This window comes from Pelophylax lessonae, assembly GCF_965119305.1.
Source record: "Pelophylax lessonae genome assembly, chromosome: 3".
Classification (NCBI taxonomy): Eukaryota; Metazoa; Chordata; class Amphibia; order Anura; family Ranidae; genus Pelophylax; species Pelophylax lessonae.
The window spans coordinates 527,146,681-527,167,537 of record NC_138770.1 but is presented as its reverse complement, the minus strand read 5'-3'; positions in this window follow the sequence as shown (position 1 = coordinate 527,167,537).

Genomic DNA, 20,857 nt, shown 5'->3' with positions numbered 1-20,857 from the left:
TTTGTATTTCTTTTTGTAAGTTAAATATGCTTAATGGTTGTGTATGTTGACTATTGTTCGCGAATTCGCTAATATACAAACCCGCGTTCTCACATTTATACATTATACATTGAAACCGGAAACGAAACTTTTGGTGCGTGCACACGTTTCCGGAAATTGTCCAGGCCCTCTCGCAAGTGTGTGCATCATGGCTCCTGCGCTCTATACTGCCGAAATAGTGGCATTTGTGTGTAAGTTAAGGAGGGGGTGTGAATGTGCGGGATGGTGGCTGGGGGGATGGGTGGGTCGCTCGCTTATCTAGTGGGTGTGCAATAAACTTTTGGTCTGCTGATCTGCGCATGCACTTTCTGCCTATTAGACGTGATCTAGAAGCTTCCTGTTATAGAAACTTCCTAGATGTGAACCTGTTCCCTACACATGTGTATATGTGTATATGTGTATATATGTATATATGTATATACACACACACACACACACACAAAATATATATTATAGAAAATATATATATTAGAGACAATATATATATTAGAGACAATGTATATATATATATATATATATATATATATTATATACAATATATATTATATACAATATATACATTATATACAATATACAGTGGGTACGGAAAGTATTCAGACCCCCTTACATTTTTCACTCTTTGTTATATTGCAGCCATTTGCTAAAATCATTTAAGTTCATTCTTCTTCCTCATGAATGTACACATAGCACCCCATACTGACAGAAAAACACAGAATTGTTGACATTGTTGCAGATTTATTAAAAAAGAAAAACTGAAATATCACATGGTCCTAAGTATTCAGACCCTTTGCTGTGACACTCATATATTTAACTCAGGTGCTTTCCATTTCTTCTGATCATCCTTGAGATGGTTCTACACCTTCATTTGAGTCCAGCTGTGTTTGATTATACTGATTGGACTTGATTAGGAAAGCCACACACCTGTCTATATAAGACCTTCCAGATCACAATGCATGTCAGAGCAAATGAGAATCATGAGGTCAAAGGAACTGCCTGAAGAGCTCAGAGACAGAATTGTGACAAGGCTGTTGTGCGTTTTGGTATAAAATTTGACTATTTTTAATTTATTACTAAAAGGCGGTGTCTGAACTATCAATAGAATTATGACGCAGTGCCTCCAGCCGATTACGGCAAATAATTTAATATCTAAGAAAAAAAACCCAATTAATTTTGTTCAGACACTCATAGTATACCACGCAATTTTCCCAAGTTCTTTTTTTTTATATCAGTTAATTTCTTTTTAAAAGCATATACCAATCTTAGTGAAACAGTCTACAGTAGGGAATATATATATAAGAATATTTATTCGCAAGACATATTTCACCATAAATGATCATACTTGAGTGACACAAAGAGATAACCTTACATAAGATACAAACTTAAAACGATAAATGCAATGTGATATTTAGCTAAACGATGAAAGTAAAATAAAGCAAGATTACGTTTTTCCCAGATGTAGTAAAAACCATATTTTAATATTCTATATAATCGGACCACAATTGTCTGCGAATCACATGGCCGAAAGTCATTCCACTGCAGATGAAGTGAGAATAAGCCATGCAAAACGGAAGACGTAAAATCGCAAATAATGCGCTTAATCTGATATTAAAAATGTTATAAAAACAAAAATCATCTCTTTAGAGAAAAATCTACATATGGTTTATACGGCTGGGATTGTACTTTCGTTACCCTTTAAATACGAAATGTAAAACATTTAAGGAAGTACATAACAATATTGAATAATAATCAAATAACAGCAAGGCATAATTACCATATTTAAAATGGCCGCTTAGCTTAGAATAGTAGTTACCAGGTTCCTTAAGATGGCTGCTTTTCCAAGATGGTGGCCAATTAGGGAGGAGCTTCTTTTGGCGTCCCTCAAAGGTTCAGATACATGGCAGATTGAAAGGAAGTCTGTGTAGATGAGTCTGTGCATAGCTGTGGTAGTGTGTATGTTGTAAGTGTGATGTATCTTGTGTCTTGTGTCTGTTGTGTTGTGTCTCCTATTACATCTCTGGTTTCTTTTTATTTTGTGTTGAACAAAAGGGCAGTAAAAATTATCATAAGCCAAACCCAGTGGGAGGAACATTATTCCTATTGGTTGGAACATCTTATTCATTAACTGGTGATGTCATAGGGTGACACCTCTTGGTTAACCAGTATATTAAAATTAATTAAAAATTTCTCCATTTAAGACTATTATAAAAAAAAAACATAAAATGTAATCATGCTCTCATCTATGACGTTCATTTAATCCACCAGGTATCTGAATAAAGATTAATCTTGGTAACACTATTCTAATATTTAATATATCTTATGTAATATATATATTGGACTTTACTTTTTAACCCAAGACTTCAATTAGTAGCAGTAAGAATTGTATAGATACATATACAGTTATATATATTGATACACAACAGCTTGTATATGTAACTTTTTCTATACATGGTTTGTTTCCAATTAGAGTATTATCCATTTTAAGGGATTACTATGTTAACAACAGTACATTTATGATTTGGACTGGATGATAAAATATGGGTGAAATTTCTGACCATTTGACACTACTATATGATAGAATATAATGTACTTCTCAGTAGGAGGTTGTCATAACATCATAGTTCCATAACACCTTTTGTATATGATGGGGCAGAGATATCAATTTATGATTTTCTGAAATTAATTTTGAGATTTGCAGTTCTCATCAATCTAAGTGACAATGTTTATGTGACTCCGTGTAGATTTCAACAGCTTTATCCCCCTGTTTGTGTTTAGGTAAATAAATGACAGATTCTCGTCTTTGTCCAGACAGTTTTGTTTGTCCTCTCATGATTTAGACAATGGCTTATTTGCTGGTAGGTGATTGAACACAGGTGTTATCCCGAAATTGAGTTTCGCCCATTGTGTGATAAATGTCTCATGGCCGAACAAAGTTTTATGATCTTTCTGGTTTCTCTTATTCAAAGTTTAACCAACACAATTTCCTTTCGGGGGTAGATGACACAGCTTCTCATCTCAACGTACAGGCAAACAAAACCATCTCAAACAATGGACGCAATGTGTGTTTCAAACTGAAAGAGTTTTGACTCAATATGTAGCAAGGTCAATGGGGGCCTCAAAGTTCACAATTCTTGACCTGTAATAATAAAAATTGTATTTCTATTTCGCACTGAAAGTTTAACAAATCCCCCCTCTTGGAAAAATTGTGAAAATTGCCGTAGCCGTTTGAAACATTTTTCCAAGGCAGAACTTTTGAAGAAATAGGGCTTAAATCGGACTTTGACAGCTTTGTAGATAGGTATGGAATAGTTGAATGGGGTGTAGACACCTGCAAGTAGGTGTAGTGACTTCAGTAAACAAGCATGGTGACTCCGAGTGAGGTGTGGATCCAAGGGTGATCATCTGTTGGTCAGTGGAATGTGGATTTCTCCGGGCACTTTTGCCTTTGGCTGTCTTGGCAGTTTCGTCTTGGTAGACCGGCAATATGGGGTATCCCGGGGTCCTTCACACTGTACCCCCCTTTTGGGTGTCTCAGACACATCAGACTCTCGGTTTCCTGCTTACTTCCTGGATCTCTTAGTCCTATAAAGGAAAATGGATTCCATGAGAAAATGATACACACAGTTTTCAGCCATAACTTTTAGTTGGAATTTCAATGTGAGTTAGTATCCTGAGCTTCCTCAGAGTCCTCCTTTTATTCCATCGTGTGATCAGCCTTTTATCTGACCACCATGGACGGTGAGACTATATATGCAACCTTTCCCAGGGGAGACTGACTTCTGGGGCTCATTAACATGGGGACGTATTCATCACCATGGATACCACACATTGAACAATTGAACAGTGATATACTATTTTGTTAGAATTTACCTTCTACTTGGGAGGAAAAAAAAATATAATATCCCCCCTTTGGGGCATCAATGCAATTCATGGTAGGCAGCAAAACTACCTGACATTGAGGATTCTTCTTGGTTACCGTAATACCACCTTTAACCTCTTGACTTCATTACGTCATTAGGGTTTGATCCTCCTTGTATCACCGCCATTGGCGATATTTTCGAAATGTGCCCGCTTTGAGCGACCTGTTTGAGTCAGAGGGATGAAGTGACCACTGAAAAATAGGAGAGTAGTTATTATCTAACAACCAAGATCCTCCTGGCAGGGATTTTCAGGATCCTCAATACTGTGACCTGGGGATAAAATGGTGTTAGAACCTCTGTCTCCTATGCATCCATTCAGTGTGTCCCTCTGATCCCTTGCTATTTGGGCATTTGAGGATTTTGTGGCCTTTGGCTGGCCACAAGATTTGTTCCTAAAAAGGAATTATTTTAGTTCGGGCTACAGCACCCTGAGTGACCCAAGTGATCATCCGATCCACCTTGGCATCTACTCTGCTGAAAAACCTTTTCAGAAATAGAATTATTGGCTTTTTTTTTTTTTTTTTTATATATATATATTTGGCTCCGCCTCCTGCGGTGCCTATGTCTCTCGGGTACAGACAGATGGGACAGATCCCTATCAGAACCATTTGCTCGGTTCTGGCGGGGTCTGGGCCTTAATGTCTCTTCATCTTCCCGAGGATTTTGGGGAGCCCTAAGATGGGGCAAATCCCTATTTATTTGTGGGGTCCCCCCTTTTGTTGAGAATATTTGGCATAGCGAGGATTTCCATCCTCAAGGGTGAATTGGGCTCTTTGGGGATGCTCCCTGGAGATTCTTTTAAACCTTGGGCTCTGTCCCCTTGGAAGGAAATCCTAAAATGGCCTCTGTTCCCCCCTCCTTATTTGTGGGGTGTCCGGTGTCCTCCTTGAGGTATCCGGTATAAAATCTTGCTCCTTTTTATTTATTTATTTATTATTATTATTTTTTTTTTAGTGTTAAGGTTGAGAAGAAAGGTGTGTTTCTGCCACAATTTTGGTGACAGGCTTACGCCTTTCTTTGTATTCACTGGTCTGTTGGATGGAGTGCAAATTGTCGCTCTCTTTTGCCAACCATTCCAGTGAACACCCCAACTTGTAGTCCCTGGCCAAACTTATTTTTTTGTACCTGGCCGATGCCTCAAAGCACAGGGTTTTAAATTCTGGATAGTTGTACTCAGGCTCCTCCATTGAAGGGTGTTAGGCTTTGGTGCTGTGTACATTTTAAATTATATATAGCAGCTCTAGCAGCGTTAAGGATTTTTTTTTTTTTTATGTGTGGGCCGACTTTTAAATTACATCCTTGAGACACAACCCAGATAGGCTGTTTTCATAGGCCTCAAAATGATTAGTAATATCTAAGGACCCTGTCTTAATAAAATCGGGACAGTACTCTTTTAAAACAAACTTTTTAAATTCTGGAGGTGTATGGTATCTTTTTAGGGGTGCTAGTCTTTTTGCGGTGACCTGATATGACTCATACCTAGTTATGTATGGCTGCCCAATTTCTGCCCTCCTATCTTAGGAATATGGCTGGGGTAGGACGTGGACTCTTTGCCTGACTCTCCCCCCCTTGTCTGGGTCATAACCATCAGACTGGGAGTCATATCTGGGTCTAATTAATTACTTCATTTTATTTATAATGCAGGACTGATAAGCAGTACCCTTTTGTATGGACACCATAACCTTTTTGAACTTTCCTATTTATTTATTTATGAATTCCTGTCCTTACTGGAACTGTTACATTTTTATTTTTATTTATTTATTTATTTTTTTAAATTTTCCACTGCTGGTTACTCGGCAACTTAATTTTCAACTGCTGGTTACTTGGCAACTTCCACTAATAAAAAAAAAACATTTTTCCTTGCTCAAAACTTCCTACTTATTGCATTAATCGTTTACATTGCTCTTTCAAATGTTTGCTTATATTACAGCTTTCTGAATACAACTTCTGCCACAGTTCTACTTTTTCCTGCAGTTTCGTGCTACATTCTCTTAACCTATGTGTCCCAATAGAGGTCACTTTCACCTGCTCAAGGAGGTTCCTTATCTCACTTCTTATTATTTGGAGTGGAGATTAGAACTTTACTAAATTCCTTTTTGCTGAGCCTTATGGTGCAGTTCCTCACAGAGATACAGTAAGATTGGCCATGATTCTAAAAGTATGTGATCACGCTTCCTGACGTCTTTGGGGTTAGAGAAGCTTTCGGTGAGTTCATACATCAGGTTTTCCCCTACCCACGTCTGGTGCCCATTTTTGGCCCGACTTTTTCTGAGGATTTTGGTATGACTCCAACTAGCCTATACATACACCACCATTTTAGACTCAGAGAGGTGTCTCTACATATTCTAGATCTGTGCCGAATCTACTGGGGCTGTGGGATTGACATCTAGCCAGAGTTGGCAGCGTGAACCTTACCTTATGTAGACATTTTAGGGCATTACTATCAATATTCACAATTAAATAATTTAAAAAAAAAAATATTAAAAAAAAATTCTATTTTTTTTTTTTTTTTTGCAAAGTTATTAATTATGTCACCATGATCAAAATTATGATTGGCATATGTAAGAAATTAATGATATCTCAGCAGTGCCTCCATTTAATATGTTGTGCGTTTTGGTATAAAATTTGACTATTTTTAATTTATTACTAAAAGGCGGTGTCTGAACTATCAATAGAATTATGACGCAGTGCCTCCAGCCGATTACGGCAAATAATTTAATATCTAAGAAAAAAAACCCAATTAATTTTGTTCAGACACTCATAGTATACCACGCAATTTTCCCAAGTTCTTTTTTTTTATATCAGTTAATTTCTTTTTAAAAGCATATACCAATCTTAGTGAAACAGTCTACAGTAGGGAATATATATATAAGAATATTTATTCGCAAGACATATTTCACCATAAATGATCATACTTGAGTGACACAAAGAGATAACCTTACATAAGATACAAACTTAAAACGATAAATGCAATGTGATATTTAGCTAAACGATGAAAGTAAAATAAAGCAAGATTACGTTTTTCCCAGATGTAGTAAAAACCATATTTTAATATTCTATATAATCAGACCACAATTGTCTGCGAATCACATGGCCGAAAGTCATTCCACTGCAGATGAAGTGAGAATAAGCCATGCAAAACGGAAGACGTAAAATCGCAAATAATGCGCTTAATCTGATATTAAAAATGTTATAAAAACAAAAATCATCTCTTTAGAGAAAAATCTACATATGGTTTATACGGCTGGGATTGTACTTTCGTTACCCTTTAAATACGAAATGTAAAACATTTAAGGAAGTACATAACAATATTGAATAATAATCAAATAACAGCAAGGCATAATTACCATATTTAAAATGGCCGCTTAGCTTAGAATAGTAGTTACCAGGTTCCTTAAGATGGCTGCTTTTCCAAGATGGTGGCCAATTAGGGAGGAGCTTCTTTTGGCGTCCCTCAAAGGTTCAGATACATGGCAGATTGAAAGGAAGTCTGTGTAGATGAGTCTGTGCATAGCTGTGGTAGTGTGTATGTTGTAAGTGTGATGTATCTTGTGTCTTGTGTCTGTTGTGTTGTGTCTCCTATTACATCTCTGGTTTCTTTTTATTTTGTGTTGAACAAAAGGGCAGTAAAAATTATCATAAGCCAAACCCAGTGGGAGGAACATTATTCCTATTGGTTGGAACATCTTATTCATTAACTGGTGATGTCATAGGGTGACACCTCTTGGTTAACCAGTATATTAAAATTAATTAAAAATTTCTCCATTTAAGACTATTATAAAAAAAAAAACATAAAATGTAATCATGCTCTCATCTATGACGTTCATTTAATCCACCAGGTATCTGAATAAAGATTAATCTTGGTAACACTATTCTAATATTTAATATATCTTATGTAATATATATATTGGACTTTACTTTTTAACCCAAGACTTCAATTAGTAGCAGTAAGAATTGTATAGATACATATACAGTTATATATATTGATACACAACAGCTTGTATATGTAACTTTTTCTATACATGGTTTGTTTCCAATTAGAGTATTATCCATTTTAAGGGATTACTATGTTAACAACAGTACATTTATGATTTGGACTGGATGATAAAATATGGGTGAAATTTCTGACCATTTGACACTACTATATGATAGAATATAATGTACTTCTCAGTAGGAGGTTGTCATAACATCATAGTTCCATAACACCTTTTGTATATGATGGGGCAGAGATATCAATTTATGATTTTCTGAAATTAATTTTGAGATTTGCAGTTCTCATCAATCTAAGTGACAATGTTTATGTGACTCCGTGTAGATTTCAACAGCTTTATCCCCCTGTTTGTGTTTAGGTAAATAAATGACAGATTCTCGTCTTTGTCCAGACAGTTTTGTTTGTCCTCTCATGATTTAGACAATGGCTTATTTGCTGGTAGGTGATTGAACACAGGTGTTATCCCGAAATTGAGTTTCGCCCATTGTGTGATAAATGTCTCATGGCCGAACAAAGTTTTATGATCTTTCTGGTTTCTCTTATTCAAAGTTTAACCAACACAATTTCCTTTCGGGGGTAGATGACACAGCTTCTCATCTCAACGTACAGGCAAACAAAACCATCTCAAACAATGGACGCAATGTGTGTTTCAAACTGAAAGAGTTTTGACTCAATATGTAGCAAGGTCAATGGGGGCCTCAAAGTTCACAATTCTTGACCTGTAATAATAAAAATTGTATTTCTATTTCGCACTGAAAGTTTAACAAATCCCCCCTCTTGGAAAAATTGTGAAAATTGCCGTAGCCGTTTGAAACATTTTTCCAAGGCAGAACTTTTGAAGAAATAGGGCTTAAATCGGACTTTGACAGCTTTGTAGATAGGTATGGAATAGTTGAATGGGGTGTAGACACCTGCAAGTAGGTGTAGTGACTTCAGTAAACAAGCATGGTGACTCCGAGTGAGGTGTGGATCCAAGGGTGATCATCTGTTGGTCAGTGGAATGTGGATTTCTCCGGGCACTTTTGCCTTTGGCTGTCTTGGCAGTTTCGTCTTGGTAGACCGGCAATATGGGGTATCCCGGGGTCCTTCACACTGTACCCCCCTTTTGGGTGTCTCAGACACATCAGACTCTCGGTTTCCTGCTTACTTCCTGGATCTCTTAGTCCTATAAAGGAAAATGGATTCCATGAGAAAATGATACACACAGTTTTCAGCCATAACTTTTAGTTGGAATTTCAATGTGAGTTAGTATCCTGAGCTTCCTCAGAGTCCTCCTTTTATTCCATCGTGTGATCAGCCTTTTATCTGACCACCATGGACGGTGAGACTATATATGCAACCTTTCCCAGGGGAGACTGACTTCTGGGGCTCATTAACATGGGGACGTATTCATCACCATGGATACCACACATTGAACAATTGAACAGTGATATACTATTTTGTTAGAATTTACCTTCTACTTGGGAGGAAAAAAAAATATAATATCCCCCCTTTGGGGCATCAATGCAATTCATGGTAGGCAGCAAAACTACCTGACATTGAGGATTCTTCTTGGTTACCGTAATACCACCTTTAACCTCTTGACTTCATTACGTCATTAGGGTTTGATCCTCCTTGTATCACCGCCATTGGCGATATTTTCGAAATGTGCCCGCTTTGAGCGACCTGTTTGAGTCAGAGGGATGAAGTGACCACTGAAAAATAGGAGAGTAGTTATTATCTAACAACCAAGATCCTCCTGGCAGGGATTTTCAGGATCCTCAATACTGTGACCTGGGGATAAAATGGTGTTAGAACCTCTGTCTCCTATGCATCCATTCAGTGTGTCCCTCTGATCCCTTGCTATTTGGGCATTTGAGGATTTTGTGGCCTTTGGCTGGCCACAAGATTTGTTCCTAAAAAGGAATTATTTTAGTTCGGGCTACAGCACCCTGAGTGACCCAAGTGATCATCCGATCCACCTTGGCATCTACTCTGCTGAAAAACCTTTTCAGAAATAGAATTATTGGCTTTTTTTTTTTTTTTTTTATATATATATATTTGGCTCCGCCTCCTGCGGTGCCTATGTCTCTCGGGTACAGACAGATGGGACAGATCCCTATCAGAACCATTTGCTCGGTTCTGGCGGGGTCTGGGCCTTAATGTCTCTTCATCTTCCCGAGGATTTTGGGGAGCCCTAAGATGGGGCAAATCCCTATTTATTTGTGGGGTCCCCCCTTTTGTTGAGAATATTTGGCATAGCGAGGATTTCCATCCTCAAGGGTGAATTGGGCTCTTTGGGGATGCTCCCTGGAGATTCTTTTAAACCTTGGGCTCTGTCCCCTTGGAAGGAAATCCTAAAATGGCCTCTGTTCCCCCCTCCTTATTTGTGGGGTGTCCGGTGTCCTCCTTGAGGTATCCGGTATAAAATCTTGCTCCTTTTTATTTATTTATTTATTATTATTATTTTTTTTTTAGTGTTAAGGTTGAGAAGAAAGGTGTGTTTCTGCCACAATTTTGGTGACAGGCTTACGCCTTTCTTTGTATTCACTGGTCTGTTGGATGGAGTGCAAATTGTCGCTCTCTTTTGCCAACCATTCCAGTGAACACCCCAACTTGTAGTCCCTGGCCAAACTTATTTTTTTGTACCTGGCCGATGCCTCAAAGCACAGGGTTTTAAATTCTGGATAGTTGTACTCAGGCTCCTCCATTGAAGGGTGTTAGGCTTTGGTGCTGTGTACATTTTAAATTATATATAGCAGCTCTAGCAGCGTTAAGGATTTTTTTTTTTTTTATGTGTGGGCCGACTTTTAAATTACATCCTTGAGACACAACCCAGATAGGCTGTTTTCATAGGCCTCAAAATGATTAGTAATATCTAAGGACCCTGTCTTAATAAAATCGGGACAGTACTCTTTTAAAACAAACTTTTTAAATTCTGGAGGTGTATGGTATCTTTTTAGGGGTGCTAGTCTTTTTGCGGTGACCTGATATGACTCATACCTAGTTATGTATGGCTGCCCAATTTCTGCCCTCCTATCTTAGGAATATGGCTGGGGTAGGACGTGGACTCTTTGCCTGACTCTCCCCCCCTTGTCTGGGTCATAACCATCAGACTGGGAGTCATATCTGGGTCTAATTAATTACTTCATTTTATTTATAATGCAGGACTGATAAGCAGTACCCTTTTGTATGGACACCATAACCTTTTTGAACTTTCCTATTTATTTATTTATGAATTCCTGTCCTTACTGGAACTGTTACATTTTTATTTTTATTTATTTATTTATTTTTTTAAATTTTCCACTGCTGGTTACTCGGCAACTTAATTTTCAACTGCTGGTTACTTGGCAACTTCCACTAATAAAAAAAAAACATTTTTCCTTGCTCAAAACTTCCTACTTATTGCATTAATCGTTTACATTGCTCTTTCAAATGGTTGCTTATATTACAGCTTTCTGAATACAACTTCTGCCACAGTTCTACTTTTTCCTGCAGTTTCGTGCTACATTCTCTTAACCTATGTGTCCCAATAGAGGTCACTTTCACCTGCTCAAGGAGGTTCCTTATCTCACTTCTTATTATTTGGAGTGGAGATTAGAACTTTACTAAATTCCTTTTTGCTGAGCCTTATGGTGCAGTTCCTCACAGAGATACAGTAAGATTGGCCATGATTCTAAAAGTATGTGATCACGCTTCCTGACGTCTTTGGGGTTAGAGAAGCTTTCGGGGAGTTCATACATCAGGTTTTCCCCTACCCACGTCTGGTGCCCATTTTTGGCCCGACTTTTTCTGAGGATTTTGGTATGACTCCAACTAGCCTATACATACACCACCATTTTAGACTCAGAGAGGTGTCTCTACATATTCTAGATCTGTGCCGAATCTACTGGGGCTGTGGGATTGACATCTAGCCAGAGTTGGCAGCGTGAACCTTACCTTATGTAGACATTTTAGGGCATTACTATCAATATTCACAATTAAATAATTTAAAAAAAAAAATATTAAAAAAAAATTCTATTTTTTTTTTTTTTTTTGCAAAGTTATTAATTATGTCACCATGATCAAAATTATGATTGGCATATGTAAGAAATTAATGATATCTCAGCAGTGCCTCCATTTAATATGTTGTGCGTTTTGGTATAAAATTTGACTATTTTTAATTTATTACTAAAAGGCGGTGTCTGAACTATCAATAGAATTATGACGCAGTGCCTCCAGCCGATTACGGCAAATAATTTAATATCTAAGAAAAAAAACCCAATTAATTTTGTTCAGACACTCATAGTATACCACGCAATTTTCCCAAGTTCTTTTTTTTTATATCAGTTAATTTCTTTTTAAAAGCATATACCAATCTTAGTGAAACAGTCTACAGTAGGGAATATATATATAAGAATATTTATTCGCAAGACATATTTCACCATAAATGATCATACTTGAGTGACACAAAGAGATAACCTTACATAAGATACAAACTTAAAACGATAAATGCAATGTGATATTTAGCTAAACGATGAAAGTAAAATAAAGCAAGATTACGTTTTTCCCAGATGTAGTAAAAACCATATTTTAATATTCTATATAATCAGACCACAATTGTCTGCGAATCACATGGCCGAAAGTCATTCCACTGCAGATGAAGTGAGAATAAGCCATGCAAAACGGAAGACGTAAAATCGCAAATAATGCGCTTAATCTGATATTAAAAATGTTATAAAAACAAAAATCATCTCTTTAGAGAAAAATCTACATATGGTTTATACGGCTGGGATTGTACTTTCGTTACCCTTTAAATACGAAATGTAAAACATTTAAGGAAGTACATAACAATATTGAATAATAATCAAATAACAGCAAGGCATAATTACCATATTTAAAATGGCCGCTTAGCTTAGAATAGTAGTTACCAGGTTCCTTAAGATGGCTGCTTTTCCAAGATGGTGGCCAATTAGGGAGGAGCTTCTTTTGGCGTCCCTCAAAGGTTCAGATACATGGCAGATTGAAAGGAAGTCTGTGTAGATGAGTCTGTGCATAGCTGTGGTAGTGTGTATGTTGTAAGTGTGATGTATCTTGTGTCTTGTGTCTGTTGTGTTGTGTCTCCTATTACATCTCTGGTTTCTTTTTATTTTGTGTTGAACAAAAGGGCAGTAAAAATTATCATAAGCCAAACCCAGTGGGAGGAACATTATTCCTATTGGTTGGAACATCTTATTCATTAACTGGTGATGTCATAGGGTGACACCTCTTGGTTAACCAGTATATTAAAATTAATTAAAAATTTCTCCATTTAAGACTATTATAAAAAAAAAACATAAAATGTAATCATGCTCTCATCTATGACGTTCATTTAATCCACCAGGTATCTGAATAAAGATTAATCTTGGTAACACTATTCTAATATTTAATATATCTTATGTAATATATATATTGGACTTTACTTTTTAACCCAAGACTTCAATTAGTAGCAGTAAGAATTGTATAGATACATATACAGTTATATATATTGATACACAACAGCTTGTATATGTAACTTTTTCTATACATGGTTTGTTTCCAATTAGAGTATTATCCATTTTAAGGGATTACTATGTTAACAACAGTACATTTATGATTTGGACTGGATGATAAAATATGGGTGAAATTTCTGACCATTTGACACTACTATATGATAGAATATAATGTACTTCTCAGTTGTCATAACATCATAGTTCCATAACACCTTTTGTATATGATGGGGCAGAGATATCAATTTATGATTTTCTGAAATTAATTTTGAGATTTGCAGTTCTCATCAATCTAAGTGACAATGTTTATGTGACTCCGTGTAGATTTCAACAGCTTTATCCCCCTGTTTGTGTTTAGGTAAATAAATGACAGATTCTCGTCTTTGTCCAGACAGTTTTGTTTGTCCTCTCATGATTTAGACAATGGCTTATTTGCTGGTAGGTGATTGAACACAGGTGTTATCCCGAAATTGAGTTTCGCCCATTGTGTGATAAATGTCTCATGGCCGAACAAAGTTTTATGATCTTTCTGGTTTCTCTTATTCAAAGTTTAACCAACACAATTTCCTTTCGGGGGTAGATGACACAGCTTCTCATCTCAACGTACAGGCAAACAAAACCATCTCAAACAATGGACGCAATGTGTGTTTCAAACTGAAAGAGTTTTGACTCAATATGTAGCAAGGTCAATGGGGGCCTCAAAGTTCACAATTCTTGACCTGTAATAATAAAAATTGTATTTCTATTTCGCACTGAAAGTTTAACAAGGCGCAGATCTGGCCAAGGTTACAAAAAGATTTTTGCTGCACTTAAGGTTCCTAAGAGCACAGTGGCCTCCATAATCCTCAAATGGAAGACGTTTGGGACGACCAGAACCCTTCCTAGAGCTGGCCGTCCGGCCAAACTGAGCTATCGGGGGAGAAGAGCCTTGGTGAGAGAGGTAAAGAAGAACCCAAAGATCACTGTGGCTGAGCTCCAGAGATGCAGTCAGGAGATGGGAGAAAGTTGTAGAAAGTCAACCATCACTGCAGCCCTCCACCAGTCGGGGCTTTAAGGCAGAGTGGCCCGACGGAAGCCTTTCCTCAGTGTAAGACACATGAAAGCCCGCATGGAGTTTGCTAAAAAAAACACCTGAAGGACTCCAAGATGGTGAGAAATAAGATTCTCTGGTCTGATGAGACCAAAATAGAACTTTTTGGCCTTAATTCTAAGCGGTATGTGTGGAGAAAACCAGGCACTGCTCATCACCTGTCCAATACAGTCCCAACAGTGAAGCATGGTGGTGGCAGCATCATGCTGTGGGGTGTTTTTCAGCTGCAGGGACAGGACGACTGGTTGCAATCGAGGGAAAGATGAATGCGGCCAAGTACAGGGATATCCTGTACAAAAACCTTCTCCAGAGTGCTCTGGACCTCAGACTGGGCCGAAGGTTTACCTTCCAACAAGACAATGACCCTAAGCACACAGCTAAAATAACGAAGGAGTGGCTTCACAACAACTCCGTGACTGTTCTTGAATGGCCCAGCCACAGCCCTGACTTAAACCCAATTGAGCATCTCTGGAGAGACCTAAAAATGGCTGTCCACCAACGTTTACCATCCAACCTGACAGAACTGGAGAGGATCTGCAAGGAGGAATGGCAGAGGATCCCCAAATCCAGGTGTGAAAGACTTGTTGCATCTTTCCCAAAAAGACTCCTGGCTGTATTAGATCAAAAGGGGGCTTCTACTAAATACTGAGCAAAGGGTCTGAATACTTAGGACCATGTGATATTTCAGTTTTTCTTTTTTAATAAATCTGCAACAATGTCAACAATTCTGTGTTTTTCTGTCAGTATGGGGTGCTATGTGTACATTCATGAGGAAGAAGAATGAACTTAAATGATTTTAGCAAATGGCTGCAATATAACAAAGAGTGAAAAATTTAAGGGGGTCTGAATACTTTCCGTACCCACTGTATATACATTATATACAATATATATACATTATATACAATATATATACATTATATACAATATATATACATTATAGAATATGTTATATACCATATATTAGTGTATATAATAGGGAACAGGTTCACATCTCTGAACTTTCTATATAGATATAGATAGGCATACCCTGCTTTAAGTACACTCACTTTATATACACTCGTGAGTAAGGACACAGCTTGTTCAGCTTGGCATGACACTGCTCACAAACCATAATTGACAGGGATAACAAACTTAGGGAGCAACGAGAGGGTACCCAGGACTGCAACATATCCATTTTGTGGCTGGCCAGCTTGCCTAGGTAATCTATCATGTCATAGTCCTGGATCCCCTTAACATGCTCCCACATGGTTTGGGAGCAAGGCCATGTCAATGTGGCCAAAATTTACAATGGAGCTGGTGTATTTTCATGCATTGAGAAAAGAAAAAAGGGATTGCTTCACTTTAAGTACATTTTCAGTATACATACATGCCCTGGTCCCATTGTGTACTTAAAGTGGGCTATGCCTGTATATAGATAGATTTGATTAGTTTTAACTTTTACACAAAATGAAACACAATTATCTGTGACAGATTGCTCTAACGCTTTGGAATCTGTCTAGATAAAGACAAATGTATTGACCCTTTTCATATATGCAAGATTAGAAACATTATATTCCCTAAATACATAATGCCAAAAATTATTGCCTTACATACATCCATACACACTGCAAGCTCTGCACCGTTTGTCTTGTCTGACACTCTTACCATCATAAGCTGGATCTGCACACAGCAGCTAATTGGTTCACCTGAGATGGAATCAGTGATCACAAAAATCTGGAATGGTCATGTCTTCAAAGGATTGCCTTGAACAAATCACCTCTAAAAGAAACACATGAGTGTATAATCACTTGTCTTAATGGATCACATTCCCAACACACCCATCTCACACTGCCATATGATAATGAATGGGGGTGTCCATTGCAAGTTAAATACACCCCCAGATCCCATTGCTTTGTTAATTGACAGATCTAACTGGAATCTGATGGCACTGCTGTGAACCACTATGCCATCAAATTCTGCTGGGGACCTTTAAAAAGGATTATGTGTGATTGTGTGGATAATTATGCCACCTTAAATTCGCATCTCCCACATACCATGTGCAACTCTTGCAGGAATTGCGAATCAAGGATAATTCAGCACAGCATAATGAACAGACACATTGAGGAGTGTAGGAGCACACCGTCAGATTCCCCGATCACACTATGGGGTTTTAACTCCTCCATAATTTTGCCACTTTGGAAACCAAGTGCTTACTTTATGTATACTTTTTAGACGGAACTCCAATTTCTAATAGGGTGATATCATTGCATGAGATTTCCCCTCACTTCCTGTCTTAGTGTCACCAAGACAGGAAGTGAGGGGAATATCATGGTGGGGAAATAGCTTGCAATTGTTGCCTTATAATGTCCATAGTATATATAAAAGGAAAGAATTGCTGGCTATATCCCCACGGGAGATTCCCTCACTTCCTGTCCTTGTGACACCAAGACAGGAAGTGAGGGGAAATCTCCTGCAATGATATAACACTGTTACATGTTCTAGTTATGTAGCAAACTTAAGAATATACAAAGCAAACATCTTTTTTTTTCCCATTTTGGCAAAATCATGGATTAATTAAAAAACAATCTTTGTTTGTCCCGTGGCTTGCAGGAAAAACATTTTGCCTTGATTCCACCATCAACACAGACAGGGGAAACCCTCCTGCGGAGCCATTGTGTTCTCCCAGTGCTGCCCCTGCCAGGAAAACACAGTGATTATTGCTAGTGGCTACAAGAGATGCTAGCGATAAGTGTGTGTAAAATCTGACAGACTGGTTGTACGTTGTCCTCAAGGTGATCGATCAATCAACTTGGGTACCTTCAGCCTGGCCATACATAGTTTAAATCTGCATCTCAAATGAAGCAATCCCATTTACATATAACACTCCATAAAGGAGAATGGAGGGGCTTATCAGGTCTGCGTCAAAAATTAACAGCCACACCCAATCAGACAGCTCATGTTAAAAGGGACCTGAAAAGCAATCTGCATGGCTTGCTTTTCCAAGCATTGGCTAGTTGAGTGAGCCTGGACTAATAACAGTCACTGTAATGCTACCCATACTGCTGTCCTTTTAACGTGGTGACAAAAGTTGATACCTATGCTACATGTGTGTAAAGTTACTTTCACCCTGCTAAATGGACAGCAATAAGGTTGTAAATACAGTGACTGCCTGTCCCCCCCTGATGGCGGCCCTGGGTGTGTCATGAAAGGCCAATTGAGAAAATGGCTATATCATGTAGAGGAAATCACCAGTGTGGGGCAACCTATGTCATGGAGGTAGATTTGGACATCGATGTATATGTATCACCAGAAATGGAGTTCTTTGTTCTACAATATCTCAAAGACAACCTAGCATGTTATTTGAAGACTGTACTATTTTGGACATACTTGGACTCAAACATACACTGCTCTTTCCACAGCTCCTCCTCCTCTGGGGGTATGATAACATAAATATGCATCTTCACCAAAAGCACAAGATGATGTGTCGTGTCCGGATGAGGCTGCAGCGGAGATTCCAGTTCCAGGCTGAGATGGTGGATCTGCAGCGGGCCTGGAGTGATGCCAAAAGGCGCTCACCCAGGCTCCTGCTAAAGGCTGTGGAGCAAATCTCCGGTAAGTAAAAATATACATTACATGTGACCAGATAGGTTACAATTTTTTGGGTAGGTGGACATGTGTTTAGCTATGCAACAACACTAATACCAACACCCCCCCCCCTCCCTCTCGCTCCTACCTTTCCTACCTCCATCAAGTGTCTCTTCACAACCTTTAATACTACTATGTACATTCGTATTTTTTATGTTTCTTTTTTTTCTTCTGCTTCTAGCCAGAGCGGACGGCCGGCACCCTCTTGTGCTTTTGGTGAAGAAGGGGAGGAGGAGGACGGCCACACTCCAATATGCCTTACGAGACAGCGAGCCATTTGAGCAGCTGAAAATTGTGGATCGTAAGTAGAAAATAAAAATGGTAGAAATTTCAAATCTCTAATCACATTTTACAGAGCCCCCTTTACATCGGAGTCTCCAGACTTACTACACTGTAAGAGGGAAGTGTGAAGACTCTGATGTAAGGAGAGTTCTGGGAACCATTATTTGAGGGGGGAAGCTGGGGACTCTGGTGTAAAAGGGAACTCTGTGGTCCCCAAAGCTCCCCCATACATCTGAGCTTACAGAGACCCTCTTACACTTCCCTTCCTCAGTCCACCACAGTCAAGGGCACAACAAGTCCCACTGCAGAAGGCTACCTGCTTGGACTTGTAATGCTCTCTGTAGGGGAATGAGGAACTACTGCCTGCTATGCTAAGACTTGTAGTGCCCTCTGTTAGGGACTAAGGATTCCTCAGTCCTCAACATTCTAGGGCACTATAAGTCTCAGCATAGTGGGCTGTCATACCTCAGTCCCTCACAGCTCGGGTCAAAAACAACACAGTTAAACATCTAAAGGACAACTCCAAACAAAACTACCAATAATGGACAGAGTCCATATGCTCTATAATGTCAAAGACCCGCTACCACTCACCTTCCACCTCCGGTGCTGTCATTGTGTAGGGCAAAGGGCTCCATCTACACCATGTTTGGCTTTCAGGTCAGATAGGCAGGACTATCTCTTCCCTGGCAATTGACTCTGGCGTCATTGTGGATCTTTCCTCCTCTAGAAAACACCCAGGGGCCCTCTCCTTGTCCCCCAGCCACCCAGGGCCTTCTTCTCCTCCTCCTCCACCAACCATTTTCAGACTCTTCCAACTTCCCTGGGGCTACTCAACCCCTTTGCATAGTGGACACCACAAATCTATGACCAGCCTGCAAAATATCAAGTCTGGGCCTGGTTACCTGTATGTTCTGGGTCCAGGGCGGAGCTCTCCTCCCAGAGCAACAACTGATGATAGCAGAGTGAGTTGACCGGCCAGTCACTTCCTACTGGTGCAGGTACACACCTACCGATTCCTCCACATCTTAGGATAACATGATCAGACGGCCAATCCCCAGTCAGAGAAGGAGGAGTAAGTGTCAGCGGACAACAGACACCTGGCAGACGCAGTGAAGGGACTGCAGCACACTGCTGCAAATTTTAGATCCGAGGATTGAAAGCAATCTTTTACTTGGGAGATTTCCCTGACTGCGCCCTTCGAAATGTTGGTGCTCCGCCACTGGCCGCAAGGCCCCTGTAGGTGCGAGGCCTTAGGCGCCCGCTTAATTTGCATGGTGCCCTCCTGTTTTAAAACATGGTCAATGCATCTCATTGGTGTAAGTGCACTTCTATGTTCTGAATTGTAGGGGCATTGAGTATGGTGCTAGCATGATGAGAGGTTACTGCCTATTTGTGTCCATAAATAATATATAATGTTTTTCTTTTATTTTAGAAACCAGTGATGAGGATGTGGAGGCTCAGCCTTCTCAGGCCCACTGTAAGTAATGTGGATGTGCTGGTGTGTTGTGTATTAGGTCTAACTTGGAGGAATGATTGTTTGTTTTGTTTTCTTTTGTGGTTGATGTCGCTTCAGCAACAGAGGAGCCTCAGGCAGGGCCAAGTCGCCTGGATCCGGGCCAGGAAAAATCTGTTGGCCAAGAAGAGGCCAATTGGTCGGACTCAGATGAGGACCTGGGCTCTCCTCAAATGGGAAGTAAGTATTCTACATGTGTTTGTGTGTTCAATGTGTCCTGGGAAATATAAGGGCTGTAATATATATATTTTGCCATTGGGGTTATGTAGCAGCTGACATTGAGGATGTTTGTTGTGGAGGACTGGGGAAGAGGGGCCACTGCTTACCCAGTCCAATGTAACTACTACCTTCAATGTTTCCCAACTACTTTCTGTGTGCCTTTATCAAATAGCTTTGGCTCAAGGATTGTATTTGTGTCTTTGTGTTTCTAGGAGATACGACGCCATCCCCCCATGAAGGGACACCATCCCCCCATGTAGGGTCTCCCCCATCCTCCCCCACTCCAGGCTCCCCTGAACTAGTCTGTAAGTACCTAAAATTAGATTCTCACATGAATTGTGTGTGCTAGGATGATGTGTATCTAGGATAATCTAAGTTGGAGTCAAAGCAAGTGTAGTTTTGCTATATGTGACAGGAAGGTTGGTCATGAAACACTCTTGCTTAACCTTCATGTTTGAAAGGTGGTTTTGGGGAGCATTACAGGACATGTTATCTTTTGTAAGTTATCTCAAGCCACCCTATTCTAAATTGGTGTTAGTTTCTCTACATTGGAAATGGTGTGCTTTGTACTTGTAAATTTTTTGGGGACATTGTAATTTAATCATGTCCTGATTTAGTCAACACTGAAAATGTGTGTTTATCAATCTTTCATAAATACTCTTCCTCGGTAATGTACCACATTCCAGTTCACAATTT